Genomic DNA, 7,211 nt, shown 5'->3' on the forward strand with positions numbered 1-7,211 from the left:
AACTTTTGGGTGGGATTTAAGGGAACACCATGTGGCCTAAAGGAAGTGCTTATCATGCATCTTTTTCCTCTTCAAAGTCTAGGAGCACAGATTGCCCAAGGCAGCCAACCACCTTTCCTTTCTTTCACTTTGCTGTCAGAATAGATAATCAGCCTATCTCTCACACTTGAGATTCTCTCAGACATAAATCCAATGTGCCACTTACTGTAGGGGACACATAGCAACTCTCAAAAAGGATTCTGTGGGGTCCTCTACCAGAGGGTAAGAAAAACATGACTGTCCTTACCTAATAAAAGGAGTGAAACCCAGAACATATCAGCATCTCCACACTCAAATTTTTATCACACAGCCCTTTTCTGGGCCTCTTAAACTTACTTTATACACTGGAGCTGAAAAGATCACAGGGTAGGGTACAAACTAATTTTTTTCTAACTTCCTATTACAAGTGCTGTATCTAGCCTTGTACCCAACTTTAGAATATCTGAGTTCCAGTCTAATATCGTGACTGATATGTAAACAAAGAAATGAGTTGAAGCACTGTTAAGAAAACAAGAACCTTGCTCATTTTGGCAGCCCATATTCTAAAATTGAAATGATACAGAAAAGACTGGCTCCTGTGTAAGGATGACACACAAATTCATGAAGTGTCACATATTTTGGTGGAAAAAAAGAGAGGCAAAACATGAATCATACTCCTAACTATATAGAACAAACTGAGAAGGGAGGTAGGTGGGGAGATAAGTTAAATAGATCATGGGGATTAAGGAGTTCATTTGTCATGATGAGCACCAGATGCTGTATGGAAGTGTTAAATTACTATATTGTATACCTGAAACTAATACTATGCTGTATGTTAACTGGAATTTAAATAAAAACTTTTTTTTAAAAAATAAAACAAGAACCTAATGTAGAAGAAAGGGGTGAGGAGGACACCATTAAATGATGCTGTCAGGGGAACATTTCTGAATGCATAGTATTTAGTAGGGATGTAACTGACAAGGAGAAAGCCATGCAAAATCAGGGGTAGGTGCATTCCAAACAGATAGATAGAGAGTTAAAGGTCCTGACAACAGACTTGAATTGAGTGATTCAAAGAGCAGAAAGAAATCCTGTAGCATTGGAGCATACCCAGCAAAGGAAAAAGGGCTGTGAGACAATGATCCCAAATTCTAGCATGCATCAGGATCATGTGGAGGACTTACTAATGCACCAATTTCTGGGCCCCATCCCAGAGATTCTGACTTGCTCCCAAGTGACACTGTTCCTGCTAAGTGGTAGTGTTATAAGATATGTACTCAGAGGAATGAGCATGGAGCCAGAGAATGGAGTTTGGATTTTAATTTAAATGACTGGAAAGTGTAAGACAATGGGGGACCATGATCTAACTTGAAATTTCTAAAGATAACTGGCTGTTTGGGGACAAATATACTATGGAGCAGGGAAGGCAGGTATAGGAGAAAGTAGGACATTAAGGAAGTTATTTCTTTTGTCTTGGCAAAGTATGTTAGTGGTTTGAAGGAGCATGGCAGTGGTAGAGTTGTAGAGAAGTAACAAATATTCTGGAGAGCAGTATAAAAGGAATTGATTATAGGTTAGTATGAGTAGAGTGTGAGAAGGAGAAATCCTCTCTAAAACCTAGACTCAAGACCTTATTTGTTTTTAAGGAATAATCATTACATTTAACATTTCTTTTACTTCCCCATAGTACCTGTCAAGTGGTTTAGAACAGGATAGACACTTAGTAAGTAAGAGGATTGAATCAAAGAGGACTCAAGTAATTCAAGTTCATTATATATAGTGTTTGCAGTATTTTTAAAAACAAATACATAAAATAAAATTAGAATTAATCCAGAAAACTTGAAGACATAATTCCAAATGGAATTTGAGAACAGATTAATTGTTAAGTCTGGTAATTTAAGTAAAGTAAATATTAAAAAAATGAGAATGGATTAGTTTCAGGCAATATTATAGGATCGTTTCCTCTATGACCAAGAAAACCATTCTGATAACAGCTTTATTGCCACTGGAGGGGAAAAAAGCTTAAAGATGAAGCTGAAGCATTTGGCCCAGAACCAATAGCACCGTGGGCTCACCTTTTGCATCTTTCCCTTTTCCAACCATATGTATTCTTATACTTCAGGTTAAGGTGAACATCAAAATCAGTGTTCAAACTCAATGAATGAATAAAAGAAAAAATATATTGAGTATGGAATATCTATAAGATTTTATTTGTAGTGAGAGATATGGCAGCAGATACAGGAATCTAAAGAATAGGATTATAGGTAGAACATACACATTTTTTAAGGTCATGTGGAAGCTTTATACATCTCTCTATCTTTTCTGTTTTGTACTTCCCACCCTCATGAGCTCTGATGAAGTGTGGCCTCCAGCATAGTTTACTCTCACTGTGCTCAGCAATATAGAGTTCCCAGTAAAAATATTCTACTGTTGATCTACTGAAGGAGCAATATCTTATTAACATTAACTGCTAGGAAATGTTCTGGAACTTATTTTTAAATTTTTTCTTACAAAATGCTAGGTAACAACTTTATCCAAGAGTGGCTGAAGAAGTAACCATTCTTTAAGGACATCCCTGCAATGATAACAAAATTCTATCCCATCGCCAAAATTTAAGTCCTCTCTTAAGGACTTAAACTTCTAAATCAAGAATATAAGATTTGTGTAAAATATGTTATTTAATTTAAGCATACTGAACCTGAAGTTTTATCCTTGAACACCAAAAAGCTCAAAATTATGATTGTGAGGAAAAAGGCAGAAGTTGCCCTAACCACCCAGATTTTCATCTCAAAAACTGTATCCCACTAAATACTATAGAAAAATGGTTTATATATACTTTCTATTCTAAATTTTCCTTTCAAAGGAACAATCAATGCTTATTGTCTCAAATCCTGACCAAGGAAATACTGAGAACAAAACAGAAAAGTTATAAAATTAAATGACTAAATAATCAATCCAACTCCTGCTGATGTAGTCACCTACAGGCGTGTCCTGAGTGTCTTAGACATCACTAAAAGTCCCAAATCAACATAGAAAAACAGAGATAAGAACTCAGGGTTAATATAAACTCTTGAAAGTTATAAAGAAGGGTTTCTGTGTTTTGAAAGAAAGAAGCTACTTCAAGTAAGATGGTAGAAGACCAGCAATTAATTTTGAAATTTAGGTCTTACAAAGATAAAGAAGCATAGCATATTTAGGCTCAGCTCTGCATTCAGATTTGAGTAAAAGTAGCTGGAGTGCAGGGTAGAGAGGCCCAAGAGACCCTGACACTCACTAGTCTCCCTGAGTAGAACAAAGTAGACATGTATTTCAATCTAGAAAGTTCTTGGTATCTTTGGTGCCTAGCCATGAGCTAGAAGAAGAATATGGCTTTTGTCTAATCACATTCTTAGCAGGGAATTTTCTGTCAATGGGGAACCTCAACAAAGGGCTTCAAATATTTGAATAGGCATTTGGCAGGGTTTCTCCAAAACATACCAAGAGGGAGAAACACTGATGAATGTTCTCAGTAATTTCTCAGCTTGATAAATTTTCTTCCCTAAGAAATTCATCCAAGGTGGTGCAGCAGACTGGAGGGTAATTACATCTTCATACAATTATGGTAAAATCAAATAAATAAATAAATAAATAAATAAATAAATCCTAATAAATAGATAGATAAAATAAGAAAGGGAGGAAAATAAGTTTTTTTCACAATGTAAAATCTGTTGGATTCATAAAATTGTCTTTTGTTCTGAGATGATTTTTTTTTAATTTTCAGTGTTAAAATGCCATTTATTTTATGAAAAAGGAGCTATAATACTAGTAAGTTGAGATATGCCTTTGACTTATAAAGCACTTTCAATTTTTCTTTCAAAATATTTTCGTACATATCCACAAGAATAGTTCTTTTAATGAAGGGAGATAACGAAGGGAGAATTTTTTTTCTTTTTTTTCTAAATCGAGTGACAAGGTCAATTTCATGGAGAATGTAAGTGTATTTGTTCGTTTGATTGACTGATTACTTTAAAAAGTAGATCCTAAAGAATAGGAGCCAGATAACTAGAAGTGAAGGAAGACATTCCAGGCAGCAGTAACCCAATGAGTGAAGGTAGAAAAGGGCTTTGCATGTTTGGGAGAAAATCGGTATTCCAGCTTGTTTCTAATAGAGTTTGTTGAGGAAAGAAATTGGAACTAAAATGTAACAATTAGACAATATCAAATCATGGATTGCCTTTGATGTCAGGAGAAGGATTCTGAACTTTATTTTGTTAAAATGTAAATAATTGATGGCAATTCTAACATGCAAACCTACGGAAGCAAACCTAGCAAAGGAGGAGAAAGGGAACCTCCTTCTTTCTTCTTTCCCTTTCTTTCTTTACGTGAAGGCATCTAATGTCACACAAATATGATGACATTGTGGCTTATCCAGTTGAGTTCTGAGCCTTGCTTGGAAAGGCAGTTCTGTCTCTTTAAACTTAAGGTATGAACTGAGTTGATGTCTAGAGGGTTCCCAACAACAAAGAAAGTGCCAAATGGGATGAGCATAAAAAGTTCTAAAGGACCAGTATCTGGCTCCTAAAATAAGGCCATCTAATGAAGCATCTCAGTCTATTTCAAAGCTAACCCTCTGTGGAATTAAGTCATATAAATTGTACCCTGAAAATTACATTCAGCTTGGGATATCCCCTTATAAACACCACCCCCATGTACTTTCACTGTCCATCATCTCTATCAAACTGATCCAAGATTTATGACTAAACTTTGCTGGTTCTGTCTTGTGACATCAAAAGGAAATTAGTTCGGTGATGCCAGATTTGGGGAACCTCATTCAATCCATCTTTGGAATCTCAACAGGATACCATTTTGTCACTAAAATCAGTTTATGGAGAACTGTTGTTACCCATTCATCTTTTAGCTTCTCAGGTTTAAACATGTGAAGTTTTCAATTATGATTCATACCAGGAGTGGGATTTTTAGAACGTCCCCAGGCCCCTTAAATTGGTTTCCTTCTCACCCTCTCCCATCACCTCCTTTCCTATTGAGATTAAGGAATGTATAAAATACAACCTGTTACTGCCAGGAGGGATTACTACTATATATTATCACTCACAGCTCATTAACCTCGAAGCCCTGCTAACTAAGAAAATCCTCTCTAATGAGGTTTCCCTTGACTGCACTAAAGAACAAAAGGTCTAAAAGTTTTCCCTATTACCAGTCTTCCTCAAATTATTGCACTGTAATTAAAATGTAACTTTGAGGCCAAAGAAACAAAAAAAAAAGGTTTAAATTTGGTTTAAACTCTAAAAAAGACCTTGAAAAGCACTTCTGCTTTGTCCTTTGGTAGCAACTAAACCATAGGAAACCGTTCAAGTTGGGAAAGATGATTATTCTCAGTATACCTGGATTGTACCTATTCACCTAAGAGAGGTGGGTATGAATCCATATAATTCAAATGAAAATACTTTTTGTAATGTAGAAGGTAAAAGGAAATTTATCACCTCAGTGTGCCAAAAAGTCTCCTTTTGGTAAAGTAATACCCTAGACAATAGTATAAGTCTACTTTCCTTGACTGAGAGGGACCTAGAAACTAGAATTGGGATTAGTAAATTGATGGGTCCTAATGTATTTTTTATTAAGAGCCCTCAAGTCAGGGTTATTTGTATGGTTGTATCACTGGAATCTTAAGGAGTAAAGATGTAGATAAAACAAACAGAAGGAGCTGAGCTCCCAGGAGAAATTTATAATCTGGTGAAGTAGCTAGAATTAAGTATCCTCACCTCTGAGCTTTGAGTTTTTAAATGCCCAAAATGCAAATAATAATTACCTCTTTTAGCTTCCTTGGAAACCTGATTTATGTGTGTAGCTTATCCTCAGAGGAACAGTCTAAAGAGTTAGGGACTCTTAGTCTGGAAAATGAAGGCTGAGAGGAGAATACACTACTGCTTCTAAAATGGTGAAGGGACTGGCTTGAGGGAATATAGCCTTGACCACTGAATCCTGGAAGACTAATTAACAAGCTGAAGCTCTCTTGAAACTCAATTTAAATTTAGAACATTAAAGATAAGTCTTACTTCACAAAGGAAGAGTAAACACATGGCACTCATTAAGCAAAAAATCATTACAATTTGAGAAGAGAGAAAACTTCCCAATTTGGATTATACTTTTATAATAAGGTTCTAAAGGGTACTAAAATATGTAGGACACATCTCCGATCTTAACATTCAGGTCAAGAAGAAAAACCTGTGGACTATCCGATAGTGCATCAAGAAAATTCTGGGTTATAGGTAACACTGGATATATTTATAGTATTGTAATTCATGTCTTCCTTGGACCTGTTAAAGTATTACAAGAGAAGATGTGTTCACTGGATGTCCATGAGGGGAAAAGGTGAAAAATCAAATGGATGATAGATATGCTAAACAGTAGTCACTAACACCACTGTCTTCATACACACATATTCTTTTTTTTTAAAGATTTTTTAAAATTTATTCATGATAGTCACAGAGAGAGAGACAGAGAGGCAGAGACACAGGCAGAGGGAGAAGCAGGCTCCATGCACCGGGAGCCCGACGTGGGACTCGATCCCGGGTCTCCAGGATCGCGCCCTGGGCCAAAGGCAGGCGCCAAACTGCTGCGCCACCCAGGGATCCCACACACAGATTCTTTAGTCATTTTTTTCCAAAGTACAAATAGGTAATGAAAATTGAAACACACACATCCCTACTGTCAAAGAGTTTATAATCTATTGCATTTTGCAAAAAACGAATGATTTGTGAGCCTAAAAGCATCCATTCTAGTACTAGTGTCAGCACAGACTCATATTAATATGAAAAACTGATTTGTCCACATTAGGCTAAAATGTCTTCATGGTATATTGGAGATAATAATACATGTCTTCTTATATCACCAGATAGTTTCAAAATATAAATATAAACACCATGAAAGTGCTTTAAAAAGTAAAAGGCACTCTACAAATGCAAAGTATGTTTGTTAGTAACCTTATGATCATAATGCAGAAATCTCCCTTTGCCTTGTTTATGCATGTGTTTCATTAGAAGACAAAACCAAACCAAACCACAACTACTATAAACATAAAGACTTTGTGTGCCATTCCTATACTTATGACAACTTGAGTAGATGCTTATGGCAACTTGGGTCTTAGAATTCTAGGAGCCATGGAATCATTAGCCAGAATACCTGAAGACTACTAT

General features: G+C 36.0%; 1 non-coding gene across 1 annotated transcript; it reads left to right on the forward strand.

Moving 5' to 3' along the window:
* The first annotated feature begins 557 nt into the window (after positions 1 to 557).
* LOC129509190 (U6 spliceosomal RNA) lies at positions 558 to 659 on the forward strand. The gene has a single exon (XR_008664301.1). It is a non-coding gene; the product is annotated as a U6 spliceosomal RNA (small nuclear RNA).
* Positions 660 to 7,211: the final 6,552 nt, after the last annotated feature.

This window comes from Nyctereutes procyonoides, unplaced genomic scaffold (assembly GCF_905146905.1).
Source record: "Nyctereutes procyonoides isolate TBG_1078 unplaced genomic scaffold, NYPRO_anot_genome, whole genome shotgun sequence".
In the NCBI taxonomy this organism is placed as follows: Eukaryota; Metazoa; Chordata; class Mammalia; order Carnivora; family Canidae; genus Nyctereutes; species Nyctereutes procyonoides.